Source organism: Mobula hypostoma, chromosome 3 (assembly GCF_963921235.1).
Source record: "Mobula hypostoma chromosome 3, sMobHyp1.1, whole genome shotgun sequence".
NCBI classification, from domain to species: domain Eukaryota; kingdom Metazoa; phylum Chordata; class Chondrichthyes; order Myliobatiformes; family Myliobatidae; genus Mobula; species Mobula hypostoma.
The window spans coordinates 75,218,549-75,235,235 of record NC_086099.1 but is presented as its reverse complement, the minus strand read 5'-3'; the positions used below and the strand labels follow the sequence as shown (position 1 = coordinate 75,235,235).

The following is a 16,687-nucleotide window of genomic DNA, read 5'->3' as shown; positions in this document are numbered from 1 at the left end:
ACAGGCAAAAAAGGAATTGGTCTTTATTTCTATAAAAACTGCACTCTAGCAAAACAGATTATCAAAAGGGGTGGAAAAACATCTCAAAATAAATAAAAGATACAATAGATTGAAGTAAAGTGCAACCAATATGAAACTATGCTACATTAATTGCAAATACATTAATAGAAAACATTTATTCACTTATATGGAAATTGCATCCTAGGAAATAACAGCAAATTTTTGGCAGCAAAATCAAATAGGTTATTTTTAATATTTATTTAAATGATGGATATCAATAACCTTACCAAATTTTCAAAAGGAAATAGATATATTACAACATTTTGGATGCAATTGTCAGGACGCTGGAGCAGGGGTCCAATTGCAGACCCAGTTCAGTTCACACAGTCTTATTAATTGAGTAACAAATCCCAAGGTGCTAATAAAGTCAGTGTTAAAGTTCAGGCAGAGATCAAAACAGCCAGAGAAATCCAAAAACCAGAATCAGGAAACAGGCAAAGTCAATATTCAGACGGACAGAGTACAGATACAAATGCTGGAAAGACTCAGGAAAATTCACTGGCACAATCTGGCAACAAACAGGTGAAAGTACAGGACTGAACTACACTGAGCAATAAACAGAGGCAGGTGATAGGTGGAGCACAATGAGACACAGATGGCAGCAGTACAGGTAATAATGAGAAACAGATGAGAGACGGAGTACTCAGTACTACAGGGGCTGGAGTAGAGCAGGAGCGGGGACAAGAGCATACGGCAATACAAAACCACAGACTGACAGCGAGGAGGAAACACACAAAAAGACAGTGGTCAACTGGAGGTACTGACAGCAATATACAATTGTCAATTGCTTGCTTTTGATGTACAAATTATCTATCCATCACTCATGGTAAAACTTCTGAGAACTAAAGAATTATTCTGTTTGTGTCATTCCCTTAGTAAATGAACCATAGCAGCACCCAGAATTTTCACTGCAAGCTGTTCAGCAGGCTGTCAGTAGACTCCAGCAATCCTGAGTTGTGATATTCCTTAAACATGAGAAGATGAATAACTATTGCCTCTCTAGATATAGTAGCACAATAATAAACTGAGCACATTCCCTCAACCTGATTACAAAAGTATTATCACTGCTCTGCTAATACAAGACGTGCCTCACACCAAGCATGTGATCAGTATCCTGGGTTACGGGGTCGTGTCTGTATTGACTAAACTGAGGAAGTTATTGGGAAAGGGATTGAAATGATAGGACCGGATCCTTCTGACCCCTCATGTGATTTCAAAAGTGACCCATGACTTTTATGATCTTGAACTGTGGAAGTTATTGTGCAGGTATATTTTCTCCCATTTACTGATGTCATATGGTCCATACTTGTATATAGTGAGTATTCTATTCCTCTCTCCTTCCAAATTCCCTGAGATGCTTTGTTCATTCCTTTGGATACAATAGTGAATTTACTTCCAGAAGGATCAACCGTTGTTCAGTATGTGAAAAAGTCATCTATAAAGAAGGAACATAGGAGTTATGAACACATAACTTGGAATTGGAACTACTTTATTATTGTCACATGTACAGATATACAGTGAAAATTATGTCCTGCATATTGACAATATAGATCAAATTGTTACACAATGCATTGAGGTAGAACAAATGGAAATAATAACAATGTTGAATGAAGTGTAATAGCTACAGAGAACATGCAGTACAGGTAAACAGTAAGGTGTAAGATCATAATGGGGTACTTTCTGTGGTCAAGAGTGCATCTTATCGTACTGGGAAACAAGTTGGGAACCAAACTGAAGAGATGGAGGACAAGGCGGTTGGCTCACAAATAGAGAAAGCTTGGAGACAGTGCGAGAGGGAGGATAGGCAGGTGATAGAGAAGGGACACACTCAGAGCGATGATTTGAGATATGTCTATTTTAATGCAAGGAGTATTATGAATAAAAAGGATGAGCTTAGAGCGTGGATCAGTACTTGGAGCTATGATGTTGTGGCCATTACAGAGACTTGGATGGCTCAGGGGCAGGAATGGTTACTTCAAGCACCAGGCTTTAGATGTTTCAGAAAGGACAGGGTGGGAGGCAAAAGAGGTGGGGGTGTGGCACTGTTGATCAGAGATAGTGTCACGGCTGCAAAAAAGGAGGAAGTCATGGAGGGATTGTCTACGGAGTCTCAGTGGGTGGAAGTTAGGAACAAGAAGGGGTTAATAACTCAACTGGGTGTTTTTTATAGACATCCTAATAGTAACAGGGATATCAAGGAGCAGATAGGGAGACAGATTCTGGAAAGGTATAATAATAATAAGGTGGTTGTGGTGCGAGATTTTAATTTCCCAAATTTTGATAGGCATCTCCCTAGAACAAGGGGTTCAGATGGGGTGGAGTTAGTTAGGTGTGTTCATGAAGGTTTCTTGACACAATATGTACGTTTGTAGATAAGGCTGCAAGAGTTGAGGCTGTACTTGATCTGGTATTGGGAAATGAACCTGGTCAGGTGTCAGATCTCTGTGGAAGAGCACTTTGGAGATAGTGATCACAATTCTGTCTCCTTTACCATAGCATTAGACAGGGATAGGAACAGACAATTTAGGAACACATCTAATTGGAGTAGGGGAAATATGAGGCTATCAGGCAGGAACTTGGAAGCATAAATTGGGAACAGATGTTCTCAGGGAAAAGTACAGAAGAAATGTGGCAAATGTTCAGGGGATATTTGCGTGGAGTTCTGCATAGGTACGTTCCAATGAGACAGGGAAAGAATGGTAGGGTACCGGAAAAGTGGTGTACAAAGGTTGTTGTAAATCTAGTCAAGAAGAAAAGAACAGCTTATGAAAGGTTCAAAAAACTAGGTAATGATAGACATCTAGAAGATTATAAGGCTAGCAGGAAGGAGCTTAAGATGGAAATTAGGAGAGCCAGTAGGAGCCATGAGAAGGTCTTGGAGAATAGGGTTAAGGAAAATCCCAAGCATTCTACAAGTACGTGAACAGGAAGAGGATAAGACATGAGAGAATAGGACCAGTGACAGTGGAAAAGTGTGTATGGAACCGGAGGAGAGAGCAGAGGTACTTAATGAGTACTTTGCTTCAGTATTCACTATGGAAAAGCATCTTGACTTACAGTAGGCTGAAAAGCTTGAGCATATAGGTATTAAGAAAGAGGATGTGCTGGAGCTTTTGGAAAGCATCAAGTTGGATAAGTCACCAGGACTGCACGAGATGTCCCCCAGACTACTGTGGGAGGTGAGGAAGAAAATTGCTGAGTCTCTGGCAATGATCTTTGCATCAACAATGGGGATGGGAGGAGTTCTGGAGGACTGGAGGGTTGTGGATGTTGTTCCCTTATTCAAGAAAGGGAGTAGAGATAGCCCAGGAAATTATAGACCAGTGAGTCTTAATCCAGTGATTAGTAAGTTGATGGAAAAGATCCTGAGAGGCAGGATTTATGAACATTTGGAGGGGCATAATATGATTAGGAATAGTCAGCATGGCTTTGTGAAAGGCAGGTCATGCCTTACGAGCCTGATTTAATTTTTTGAGGATGTGACAAATACATTGATGGAGGTACAGTAGTAGATGTAGGTATATGGACTTCAGCAAAGCATTTGATAAGGTACCCCATACAAGGCTTATTGAGAAAGTAAGGAGGCATGGGATCCAAGGGGACATTGCTTTGTGGATCCTGAATTGGTTTGCCCACAGAAGGCAAAGAGTGGTTGTAGACGGGTAATATTCTGCATGGAGATTGGTGACCAGTGGTGTGCCTCAGTGATCTGTTCTGGGACCCCTTCTCTTTGTGACTTTTATAAATGACCTGGATGAGAAAGTGAAGAGATGGGTTAGTAAGTTTGCTGATGACACAAAGGTTGGAGGTGTTGTGGATAGTGTGGAGGGCTGTCAGAGGTTACAGTGGGACTTTGATAGGATGCCAAACTGGGCTGAGAAGTGGCGAATGGAGTTCAACCCAGATAAATGTGAGGTGGTTCATTTTGGTAGGTCAAATTTGATGGCAGAATATAGTATTAATGGTACAACTTTTGTCAGTGTGCAGGATGAGAGGGATCTTGGGGTCTGAGTCCATAGGAGGCGCAGGTTGACTCTGTGGTTAAGAAGGCATACAGTGCATTGGCCTTCATCAATCGTGGGATTGAGTTTAGGAGCCGAGAGGTAATGTTGCAGCTATATAGGACCGTGGTCAGACCCCACTTGGAGTACTGTGCACATTTCTGGTCGCCTCACTACAGGAAGGATGTGGGAACCATAGAAAGGCTACAGAGGAGATTTACAAGGATGTTGCCTGGATTGGGGAGCAAACCTTATGAGAATAGGTTGAGTAAACTCGGCCTTTTCTCCTTGAAGCGATGGAGAATGACAGGTGATCTGATAGAGGTGTATGAGATGATGGTCGTGTGGAAAAGTGAGAGGCTTTTTCCCAAGACTGAAATGGCTAGAATGAGAGGACGCAGCTTTAAGGTGCTTGGAAGTAGGTACAGAGGAGATGCCAGGGGTAATTTTTTAATGCAGAAAGTGGTGAGTGCGTGGAATGGGCTGCTGGCGATGGTGATGGAAGCGGATACAATAGGGCCTTTTAAGAGACTCCTGGATAGGTACATGGAGCTTAGAAAAATAGAGGGCTATGGGTAAACCTAAGTAATCTCTAAGGTAAGGACATGTTCGGCACAGCATTGTGGGCCGAAGGACCTGTATTGTGCTGTAGGTTTTCTATGTTTCTATCTTAAGAGTTTTATAACAGCAGGACAGACACTGCCCTTTGAGCCTGGCTTTCGGGGTTTTGTATTTTCTGCTCAGTGGAAAAGGGGAGAAGAGAGAATGCCCAGGGTGGGTAAAGTCTTTGAATATGCCAACTGCTTTACTGAAGCAGTGTTTATAGACAGAGTCTACAGAGGGAAGGCTGGTTTCTGTGATGTACTGAGCTTTGTCCACAACTCCCTGCAGTTTCTTGTGGGCACGTGCAGAGCAATTACCATCATTGCCATATGAGAAGAATATTCTGCACACAACTTTAATTTCCCTAGGATCCAAACGTTCAGGAATGTTGTTTCAGCATTAAAGAGGACAACAACTTCCACTGTTAATTCCATATTGTCAGAGCCTCAAGCATTATTCACTTGTTCTCAGGGTCTATCATTAAATTATCAAACATTTTCCAATCTGTCTTAGTCCATTCATTCCAATGTACGTTGATATTCTACATGGTTCGGGATTAAATAAAATGTTCCTGTGTTCTGAATGATTTCATCAATAAAAGGATATTTTCTCCTGCATGTGATTTCTAAGAACTTCACATGTTATTTCCCTGAGTTAATCAAAAGTGACAGCTGTTCATACATGTTAACAAGGAGACAATTTTAATTGTTAATAAGCTGTTATTTTGTTCCCATTTAGATTTATTTGAAACCAAATAATCATTATATTATTTGGCTGGTGGCGCAATGGCATCAGTGCCGGACTCCGGAGCGAAGGCTCCCGAGTTTGAATCCAAGTCGGGCCACTCCCACGAGCCCATTTTCCATCCGTGCGGGGTTGAGCGTCGAGCTAGCCACTCGGCCTCGTAAAAAAAACGGTCGAGTCAGGAACGTTCATATCGTGACCCGGTTAATCCGAAAGGAGACCAATCTTGACACCACGCACCAGACAAGAATGGCTGACTGTCTGATGCGACACGCTTAAAAAAAATCATTAGAAAAATATCAATCAATATGTTTGGTTCATGTGTATGTTCAAACCCAAAGCAGTTTAATATGTTTCAATCAGACTTCAATGAATCATAAATTTATTTAGTGCGTATTGTTAGGAACTGGCTGTATTATTAACAAAATAATGGGCCTCAAGGTGTTAATTAGAGCAACATATTGTTCTTTCTTCTCAAATGGATGATAAATTAAAAGAATTTATTAAATGTTTCAATAAAGAATGTGTAAAATTAACAGCATCTTGTAAAGTTCAATTCATCACGGAAAAGTAATCATGGTTCAAAAAGACATTTTAATATTTTAAACAATTTATTTGATTCAGTGGCAGAACCAATGAAGAATGATTTTATTTACTCACAGGCAATCATGCAATGCCAGCCTTCCTGTTGAGAATGCTGCTTAAGTAGAACCAAGCAACAGTCACAGTGATCAAGGTATCACAAGAGATTTCCTCATTTGTGTCTTGATAGTCAGAAATCATGTCGTTATGTGCTATTTATAAAACAACCATTATCTTTTCGATGAAGATCCTGGCATTAGTCGTTTATACTGCTCAGGAAGCAATGAATAAGATACGTGACTGAAGGGAGCTATGATGGATGTTTCCCAGTAGTATTTGCAGTCATGGATCTCACCAAGCTGAATGGTGCTTTAGAGGTAAAGACAGAAATAAGTAAGGCTTACTCTTTAATTAGTAATCAGAACTTCAAATGCTTCAACGTTTTTGAAGCCTCCCTAATTATAGCTGTATATATACTTGCATAAAAATCATTGTAAGTTAAAATACTTGATGAACAAATAGTGAATAAGTGAGTGGTCCTGACACTTATATGGTCAGTTCAAAATCGGGTTTATGTCACCGGCATATGACATGAAATTTGTTAACTTAGCAGCAGCAGTTCAATGTAATACATAATATAGAAGAAAAAAATAATAATAATAAATAGTCATAGTCATACTTTATTGATCCCAGGGGAAATTGGTTTTCGTTACAGTTGTACCATAAATAATAAATATTAATAGAAATAGTAATATTACTATTGGTAAATAGTAAATAGTAATAGTCATAGAAATAATAAATAGTAATGGAATAATAATAGAAAATAGTAATAAATCGTTAAATAGTAATATGTTAATTATGCCAGTAAATTATGAAATAAGTTTAGGACCAGCCTATTGGCTCGGGGTGTCTGACCCTCCAAGGGAGGAGTTGTAAAGTTTGATGGCCACATGCAGGAATGACTTTCTATGACGCTTTGTGCTGCATCTCGGTGGAATGAGTCTCTGGCTGAATGTACTCCTGTGCCCGCCCAGTACATTATGTGGTGGATGGGGGACATTGACCAAGATGGCATGCAACTTAGACAGCATCCTCTTTTCAGACACCACCGTGAGAGAGTCCAGTTCCATCCCCACAACATCACTGGCCTTACGAATAAGTTTGTTGATTCTGTTGGTGTCTGCTACCCTTAGCCTGCTGGCCCAGCACACAACAGCAAACATGAATCACTGAGTGTGTGCCTCCTACCTGATGATAACAGTGAGAAAAGGGCATACCCTGGGTGCTGGAGGTCCTTAATAATGAACACTGACTTTCTGAGACACCGCTCCTTGAAGATGTCCTGGGTAGTTTGTAGGCTAGTACCTAAGATAGAGCTGACTAAATTTCCAACCCTCTGCAGCTTCTTTCGGTCCTGTGCAGTAACCCCCTTTCCCCATACCAGACAGTGATGCAGCCTGTCAGAATGCTCTCCATTGTACATCTATGGAAGTTTTTGAGTGTATTTGTTGACATGTCAAATCTCTTCAAACTCCTAATAAAGTATAACCACTGTCTTGCTTTTTTTATAACTGCATCAATATGTTGGGACCAGGTTAGATCCTCAGAGATCTTGACACCCAGGAACTTGAAACTGCTCACTCTCCCCGCTTCGAATCTCTCTATGAGAATTGGTATGTGTTCCTTCGTCTTACCCTTCCTGATATCCATAATCAGCTCTTTCGTCTTACTGATGTTGAGTGCCAGGTTGTTGCTGTGGCACCACTCCACTAGTTGGCATATCTCACTCCTGTACGCCCTCTCGTCACCACCTGAGATTCTACCAACAATGGTTGTATCATCAGCAAATTTATAGATGGTATTTGAGCTATGCCTAGCCACACAGTCATGGGTATATAGAGAGTAGAGCAGTGGGCTGAGCATACACCCAAGGTGCACCAGTGTTGATTGTCAGTGAGGAGGAGATGTTATCACAAATCCTCACACATTGTGGTCTTCCAATTAGGATCCAATTGCAGAGGGAGGTACAGAGGCCCAGGTTCTGCAGCTTCTCAATCAGGATTGTGGGAATGACGGTATTAAATGCTGAGCTATAGTCGAAGAACAGCATCCTGACATAGGTGTTTGGGTTGTCCAAGTCTAAAGCCACATAGAGAGTCATTGAGATTGCATCTGTGGTGTTGACCTATTGTGGCGATAGACAAATTACAATGGGTCCAGGTCCTTGCTGAGGCAGGAGTTCAGTCTAGTCATGACCAACTTCTCAAAGCATTTCATCACTGTAGATGTGAGTACTACCGGGCGATGGTCATTAAGGCAGCTCACATTCTTCTTCTTCGGCACTGGTATAATTGTTGCCTTTTTGAACCAAGGGGGAGCTTCCACCCGTAGCAGTGAGATGTTGAAAATGCCCTTGAATACTACCACCAGTTGTTTGACACAGGTTTTCAGAGCCTTACCAGGTACTCCATTGGGACCTTCCACTTTGCGAAGGTTCACTCTCTTTAAAGACAGCCTAACATCGGCCTCTGAGACAGAGATCACAGGGTCATCAAGTACAGCAGGGATCTTCACAGCTGGAATGGTATTCTCCCTTTCAAATTGGGCATAGAAGGCATTGAGTTCATCTGGTAGTGAAGCATCGTTTCCATTCTTGCTATTGGGCAAAACATTTCCACAACTCCACTAGTTGGAATATCTCACTCCTGTATGCCCTCTTGTCACCACCTGAGATTCTACCAATAATGGTTGTATTGTCAGCAAATTTATAGATGGTATTTGAGCTGTGCCTAGCCGCACAGTCATGTGTATATAGAGAATAGATCAGTGGGCTAAGCACACACACCTGAGGTGCACCAGTGTTGATTGTCAGCGAGGAGGATATGTTATCACCAATCTGCACAGATTGTGGTCTTCCAATTAGGAAGTCAAGGATCCAATTGCAGAGGGAGATACTGAGGCCCAGGTTCTGCAACTTTTCAATCAGGATTGTGGGAATGATGGTATAAATGCTGAGCTGTCACATCCCCTTCTTGCAGTTCTAGAGTCAACTCGTGCAAACACCATGAAGGATGCCCCAGAACCTGAGACTGTTTTACTGACACAGACAAGCAGAGTGACCTCCCTCTTCTGAATAGACATTATCCCCCAAAAGTAAGAAATCCTCCGCAGCAATCTTTAAATCTGAATGAGACAAGCTAAAATTAGTCCATTCATATATATATTAATATCTATCTATCTATTCAAGAGTAGATTATGAGAACACTCAGTCCTCTTTTATTGTCATTTAGAAATGCATACATGCATTAAGAAATGATACAATATTTCTCTGGAGTGATATCACAGAAAACAGGACAAACCAAAGACTAACACTGACAGAACCACATAATTATAACATATAGTTACAGCAGTGCAAAACAATACCATAATTTGATGAAGAACAAACCATGGGCATGGTAAGTAAAGTTTCAAAAGTCTCCGAGTCGATCAGCTCCCGAGTCCCCAATAGCAGGCGGCAAAAGGGAGAAATTCCCTGCCATAAACCTTCAGGCACCATCAACTTGCCGATGCCTTGGAAGCAGCCGACCACAGCCGACACTGAGTCCAACCGTCTGAAAACTTCGAGCTTCCGACCAGCCACTCCGATACAGCCTCCCTAGCACCTTCGACCTTGCCCCGGCCGCTGAAACACGCAAAGCCAAGGATTTCGGGGCCTTCTGCTCCGGAGATTCCGGTTACCACACAGTAGCGGCGACAGCGAAGTGGGCATTTCAGAAGTTTTCCAGATGTTCCTCCGTAATCTCACATTCGTCTCCATCAAATCAGAATTGTGCACAGTCCCCTACTTGACAGATAACAGACATCATCACCGAAGTGGCCGCGCGCACTGCAGTCGCGCTGCCATCTTCTCCTCCTCCTTTATAGATATATATACTCTATATATCTATAAAGCCAGAGAGCAATACTTTACACATTTGAATTGAGATGCGTTCTATAATCAATTGGAGTTTATGGCAAAGCAGGGAGGAGAGTCATGTATTTGATATTTCTGTAATATTTGAGTAAAATCGTAAGTATATTGTTTGATTAAGCATTCTTAGTTTAAATGATTTGTTATGAATTATGTGTAAAGTTCATGAATGGTACATGTCAATACGCTGCCATGTTATATGTGCACGCTTTGCTAAAAGTAAAAGTATGTTCTCCCGGGATCCCATGATAGTTTTACTTTTTGGATTTATGAAACATAACAGTTTCTACCACCATCAAAAATGAAAATCATTTGCAGAGTGAGGATGGAAACCACCTATGGGATTCAAAACCAGTAGAGAGACAAGATGCTCCATTTGGAGGATGATAAAACTGTCACTGAGAACCAACTCACAATTTCTCACAATTGAAAATCAAAGGTAAATAATCTATGTTGGCATGGTAACACATTAGCCAGTAGTTGCAAACTGCTTCATAGTTACTATGGCATCATTGAGACTAACACCTTCTCCCTATCTAAACGTCTCGTAATAAGGAGATTCGAGTCTATATTGAAGAAGCTGAAATCCCTCATAATAACAGCCTTGTGAGCTTTACACCTGTCCCTAATCTGTCTGCTTATTTGTTCTTCAATGTCCTGGTGTCAACCCCGGTTCGAATATGGTCCAAGTGTGGAGTGAGAGACACTGAAGCAGGTCGATAGTTCAGACTTTAATGCGATTCGTGTAAAAAGGAGGAATAAGATAATAAACACTAGGCCAAACTGGGCCACTAGCTTAAACTCTCTATCGGAAAAATGAAGCCTATACTGTGGCTGAAAAGAACAACAAAAATATTAAATGAATACCGTTAGTCTCGCGAGTCAGATGACTCAACAGTCCAATATCTCAGGCAGGGCTGAATTCAAAAGGCAGTGAAGCGCTGAGCTGAGTCCAAGTCTCGTCAAGCACTACAATGACAAGTACGAGTTAAATATGATTACAATGAAATAATAATTAGCTGGCACATGAATATTCACAAGCACAATTGCCATATCACGCTAATGAATTATCTTACAGACCCCCAAACAACCACCAGGTGCCATATCCACGGATTCAGCAGCGTAGTAGATATGGCAATTGTGTAGCTCATCTGGTCTGGGTGACTTATGTACCCTTAGGTCTTTCAGCTTTTTGAGCAGCTTCTCCCTTGTAATAGTGACTACACTCACTTCATTTCCCTCACACCCTTCAACATCTGGCACACTACTAGTGTCTTCCACAGTGAAGGCTGATGCAAAATTCTCATCTGTCATCTCCCTGGCCCCATCATTATTTCTCTGACCTCATTTTCTAGCGGTCTTATGTCATTTCTCATTTCTGCTTTATTTTTGACATACCTGAAAATGCTTTTGCTATCCACTTAAATATTGTTTATTAACTTGCTTTCATTTTTCTTCTCCCCCCCCCCCCCATTCTTTTAGTTGCTTTCTGGCTTTCTGTAGGACTTTAAAAGTTTCCCAATCCTCTATCTTTCTGCTAATTTTTGCTCTGTTGTGTGCCCTCCCTTTTACTTTTACATTTACATTAATTTTGACTTTTCTTGTCAGCTGTGTTTGTACTATTTTGCCATTTGAGTATTTCTCAATTTTTAGAATACATCTATTATAGTTCCATGGTCTAACTTCATCACTTTTACCCTTAATAGTCAAAATAAACACTAAACAATCTGTCTGTCCCATCGTGTCCACCATGATGTCCATGGTCATGCCTGTACTTTCTTAGGGACATACTAGTCATGACAGCTATCTTTATTTCAATCCCTCCACTATCTGACCTGGTGCTCTGGTTCCCATCCTCCTACCAAACTAGTTTAAACCTTCTTGAGTAGCACTACCAAAGTTCTTGGCCAGGATATAGCTTCCCCTCTAGTTAAGATTAACCTGCCCTTTTTGTACAGGTTCCAATGATACAGGAAAGTGAAACCCTGCCCCCTGCACTAGTTCCTCAGCCACAAGTTTAACTATTTTATCTTTCCTGCCCCGACTAGCAAATGGCATTGGGAGTAATCCTGAAACTATTACCTTCAAGTTCCTGGTTTTAAGCTTCTTTCTTAACTCCCTCTACTTATTGCACAGGACCTTCTCACCCTTTCTACTTTCGTTCGTACCAGTGTATACTATGATGTCTGGCTGGTCCATCTTCCCCTTGAGGACATTCTGCAACTGCTCCAAGATATCTTTGACTCTAACACCTGAGAGGCAACACACTATCCTGTCTCTTTTGTAGCCATAGCATCCCCTGACTACTGAGTCTCCCATCACTATTAATCTGCCTGACTTTATCTTTCACTGCTGAGCCTCAGAGCTAGCCGCAAAGCCTCTGACCTTACTGCTGTCGTGCCCTGAAAGGTCATCCACCCCCACAGTATCCAAAGGAGTATGATACCTCAAACGTTGAGCAAAGTCTAGTTCTGCAGTGATTCTACCCTATCATGTGACAGCTTTAAATCATGTAGGAATAGGTAGTGACCCTTTTCCTTTCCCTATTTCAAGGTTCATTTCCAGGTCATTTATAATTTACCTTGACAGGTCAGCCCAATGCGACTTTTTTGATGGTACACTCAATTTCCCCTGAGGCTTCAGGTAAGGGTCTCAGACAAGATCAAAAATGTTAACATTGTATCTAAATGCAGCAAAGAATTTTAAACTTTTATTTGTACATTAAGAAGACATTTTGAATTCCTTCCAGCCACAACATGGTGGACATCATTTGTGCAATTTTATAAATGAAGTGAGCCTCATCATCAACTATGAAGGCAGCTTTCTGCCTCTATTTTCCTTGCCTAATATTTAATCCATATGTTCTCACCCCTAATGTATATAGTAGTGTGCCCCATAGAATAAAAATTAGGTAACAAACAATAAACCGTGGAAATCATAGTATAATGACCAAGGTAAGCATAGGGCAGCCCGACTTGAACAACAGATTTTGAGCATCATTATTTTATTACCCTTCAATCTGAAGTTTCAATACCATTTATACTTTTTAAGATTGATAAAACACTGTTACCTTCAGCACCAATTTAATAGAAAATGTCACGTGTGATTTGTTTACAAGCTTTTAAAACATGAGCTATAAATATATCTTAAATGTGTATTTAAAATGGGTGCTCTTTGTAAATTAAGTACAAAGAAGATTAACATTCAGAATACCGGGGTCACTAAAACTCATTGGAGATTTACACAACTTAATTAGCATTCGTGTAGACAAATTCAGTGAAATATATTAAGCTAGTGAAAAGAACAAAAATTGCCAATGCTGGAAATCTGAATTAAAAAACAAAAATAGAGGATAGAGTTAGCAGGTCAGACTGCATCTGTGGGAAGAGAAACAGGGAAATGACTCTTCATCAGAAATGAAAAGAAGAAAAGAAACTCAAAAGCCCCAGGGAAAATGCAAGAGGAGTAATATCTCTGTTGGTGTAAAATCAGTTGACCATGGGGGTAAGCTGTAAACAATGTTATCCAATCGTTGAATGAATGGTAGCTGTAATGGACTGAGAATATTAGCAATTGAATGTAGAAACTGAGAAGTGCAAAACAGGAGGAGGTTGTGCTCCACTTGCAGAGAAAAACGATAATCAAAAAAGTACAAGCTGAACCATTATCACATATAGACAACTGATGCAGGCAGAGAAATGAACATGCCCAATCAAAAGGTGAGATGGTGTCCTTCAGACATGCTTCTGATCATCTCTATATTGGAGAAAGCAATCTCGACTTCCATTGACTTGATAAAGATACTCAATAAAATTACAAAATCTGTAAAGAAATCCTAGATCTTATAAACTACAATATAGCGATCGACAATTTACTTTTCTGATGTTATTTATTTTGAGGGCTGTGTATGCACTCGTGGTAACTATTTTGGTACACAGTACCAAGCAGCTTGGATCACGTTGCTAAAAAAGTTCTGTTTCAACTGTTTTCCTGTCAATGTTTCTTGATTTGTGCTTTAGTTAGGTTGATAAAAGCACTTGAGCAAGTTCATTACAAATGTTGGAGGTAGCTATTTATTGTGAGTTTCAAGAGTTCAGTGTAAATAAACAAAATATTTCTATGTTTCATTGTGCCCGTACTATCCAGAACTCATAGGACGCTACACTGGCAACAAATACAACATAGGTGACTCGTATCATTGATGTGACAACTAACATAGCACAATCCTTTTTGGTCAGCTGTTTCAAATTCTTTAAATGGAATCCACAACTGTTCACAGTTAAGTATGTGCCTCCAGCACACTCTTACACACATGAGCCACTTCTTTCAAAGAGTTTGTGCTGTCCCAGGCATTCCCAGTGACTGCCAGCAGCTCTATGGATCAATGGTTTAAACTGCTAACTTATTCTTTTACTGAGAACTTTTGAAAGAAAAACAAACTCAGTTTTTTTAAGTCTCCCAAAGAACCGTAACGTTTCTATACACCACTGCCCCTGCACTTATCACACACCACCTTCCAGCTTTCACTGGTCTCTGCCTTCTAATCTTCAGGGTAACGGAGCCCTGGTTAGAAACCACTGCTCTATGCTATTTCTTAGATAATAACCACATCAGGTAATTACATTATAGCTATGCATTAAGTGGGAACTAAGCATGAAGATACAAAATGCTGCATCTTCATTATTTCACGTGGAATGGATGAATTGTGTTGATGCTCATTAAAGTAGTTCCCCTCGGTGTGACATATCAAAGTTCATATCCAAGTAGAGATCTTGGTATTACTCCGAAGGCCTGTATTAATTCAATGGAATTACAGGTGATATCAATTCACAGATTGTTTTCAAAATCCAGGAAATATCTGTAAAACCATTACCATGTAACCTACCACAACATCAATTTTTGGAAAAGGAAATATTAGGAGGAATTGCCATGAAGTGAGCAGGTCCACTGCAACATTTCTAATAATAAATAAAGGAATATCAACATTAAAAACCTGGACAGCTGTTTGTCTGTTCCTTGTCTGTCACATCTATGTGCTAGAAAGGCATCCAATTTTGGAGAAAAAAAGGATTGTCTAAAACAATCTTTGTCTTAGACCGACAATGTTGTATTGCACTCTCATGAAGAAGCAAGTCCTTCTCAGCATTGGTTTGTGTTCTGTTTGATGACTTCCACAAGAAATGCACAAGATTCTACTTCATGTGTATTTCTTTCTGAATAGTCATAGTCATAGTCATACTTTATCGATCCCGAGGGAAATTGGAATATGTACTTACGTAGAAGTGAGATGCAGGGGATTCGTTGCTACATCTACGACCCGTCTATTGAAGAAGATGGGGGTGAGGGGTCACTCCCTCCAACAAGCAACCAAGTCCTTGTCAAATGCAGCAGAAGAAAGCAGCAGTTGGATTTGGATTAAAAGGAAAGACAACAACTGGGCTGCAAGATGAAGACAGGAGGGTATGGAACTGAGGGGGGTATATCTGGGACGCCAGGTAGCACCGTTGAACCTTCTGGAGATATTGTGGGCTTATCAACAGTACGTCAAAGAAGGACGGTGCCCACCTGATGACCCTGATGACGTACCTACCCTCCCTCCTTGTCACCACTCCAAGCCCACTGCCAACATCGAGAGTGCCGACTTACCATAGGGATTGAAACATCAAGTCCTAGTAGCTCTACTGATCTGTATTATGTACTAACCATTGAGTGATCTCTGCAAACTTTCCACTGTCAATAGCTGATCCATTTTATGGAAAAGTTTCCCTCTCGAAATATATGTGACTTATTCTCTGAGTTGTTTATTCTGGAATAGTTTAGCTCTTGCATAATAGCCATCTGCTTACTTGCGAAAGGATGCATTCACTCTCAGCCCGGAAATATCACCTGTTTTATATTGTTTTTCCTGTAGCTTTAATTATAGAGTACCGTTCTTCATAGCTTTTAAGTCTGTAAATTCAGTAGTATCTTGTACAGACATATATATATATTTGTTATGTTCAAAGCCATAATCAAGCCCATCTTTGTCCTTGCAAAATGCATCACCTCATTTTAGTCAGATTTAAATTATCATTGATCTACTCATCTTTCCCAATGATCTACATCATGCCAAGGCCTTAGACAAAATCTATCACTGCTTATGATGTATCCATTTTGTGTATCATCTGCCAGTTTACTAATCATATTTTCTACATTGATATCCAAATAGATGTTAGCTTCACAGGTTTCAACACCAATCTTTGTGGCAGGCCATTGTTCACAGATTTCCAATCAGAAAGCCAACACTCCACCACCATGCTCTACCTCATATTACCAAACCATTTGTGGATCCATTTGCTACTTGCCTTGGACCTCATAGGCTCTAACTTGTTTGACCATTTTACCATGCAGGTCTTTGTCAAACCTCTTAGTATATTCCTTGCAAATAACATTTACAGTAGTGCACTCTCATAGTCAATGTGTGTAGTTACTTCTTCAGAGACTTCAATCAAATTTGTTCTGCTGAATTTTCCACAAATAAAGCAACGTATGCTGATTATCCCTAATTAATCCCTGCCTTTCCCAGTGAAGAGCAATCCTGTCCCTAAGAATATTCCCTTACAATTGATGTTAATCCATTGGTTTGTAGTTACCTACCTCTTCCCTGCTGCTTTTTTTGATAGCAAACACTTGCTATCCTCTATTACTATAGGACTCCACCCATGGCTAATAAATATCCAAAAATGTT

General features: G+C 40.4%; 1 long non-coding RNA gene across 1 annotated transcript; it reads right to left on the bottom strand.

The window, feature by feature from the left end:
• Window positions 1-1,468: 1,468 nt before the first annotated feature.
• LOC134343447 (uncharacterized) lies at window positions 1,469-15,613 on the bottom strand. Its single transcript, XR_010017228.1, has 3 exons — window positions 15,237-15,613; window positions 10,828-10,929; window positions 1,469-1,495 (listed from the first exon to the last, which is right to left on the bottom strand). It is a non-coding gene; the product is annotated as an uncharacterized LOC134343447 (long non-coding RNA).
• Window positions 15,614-16,687: the final 1,074 nt, after the last annotated feature.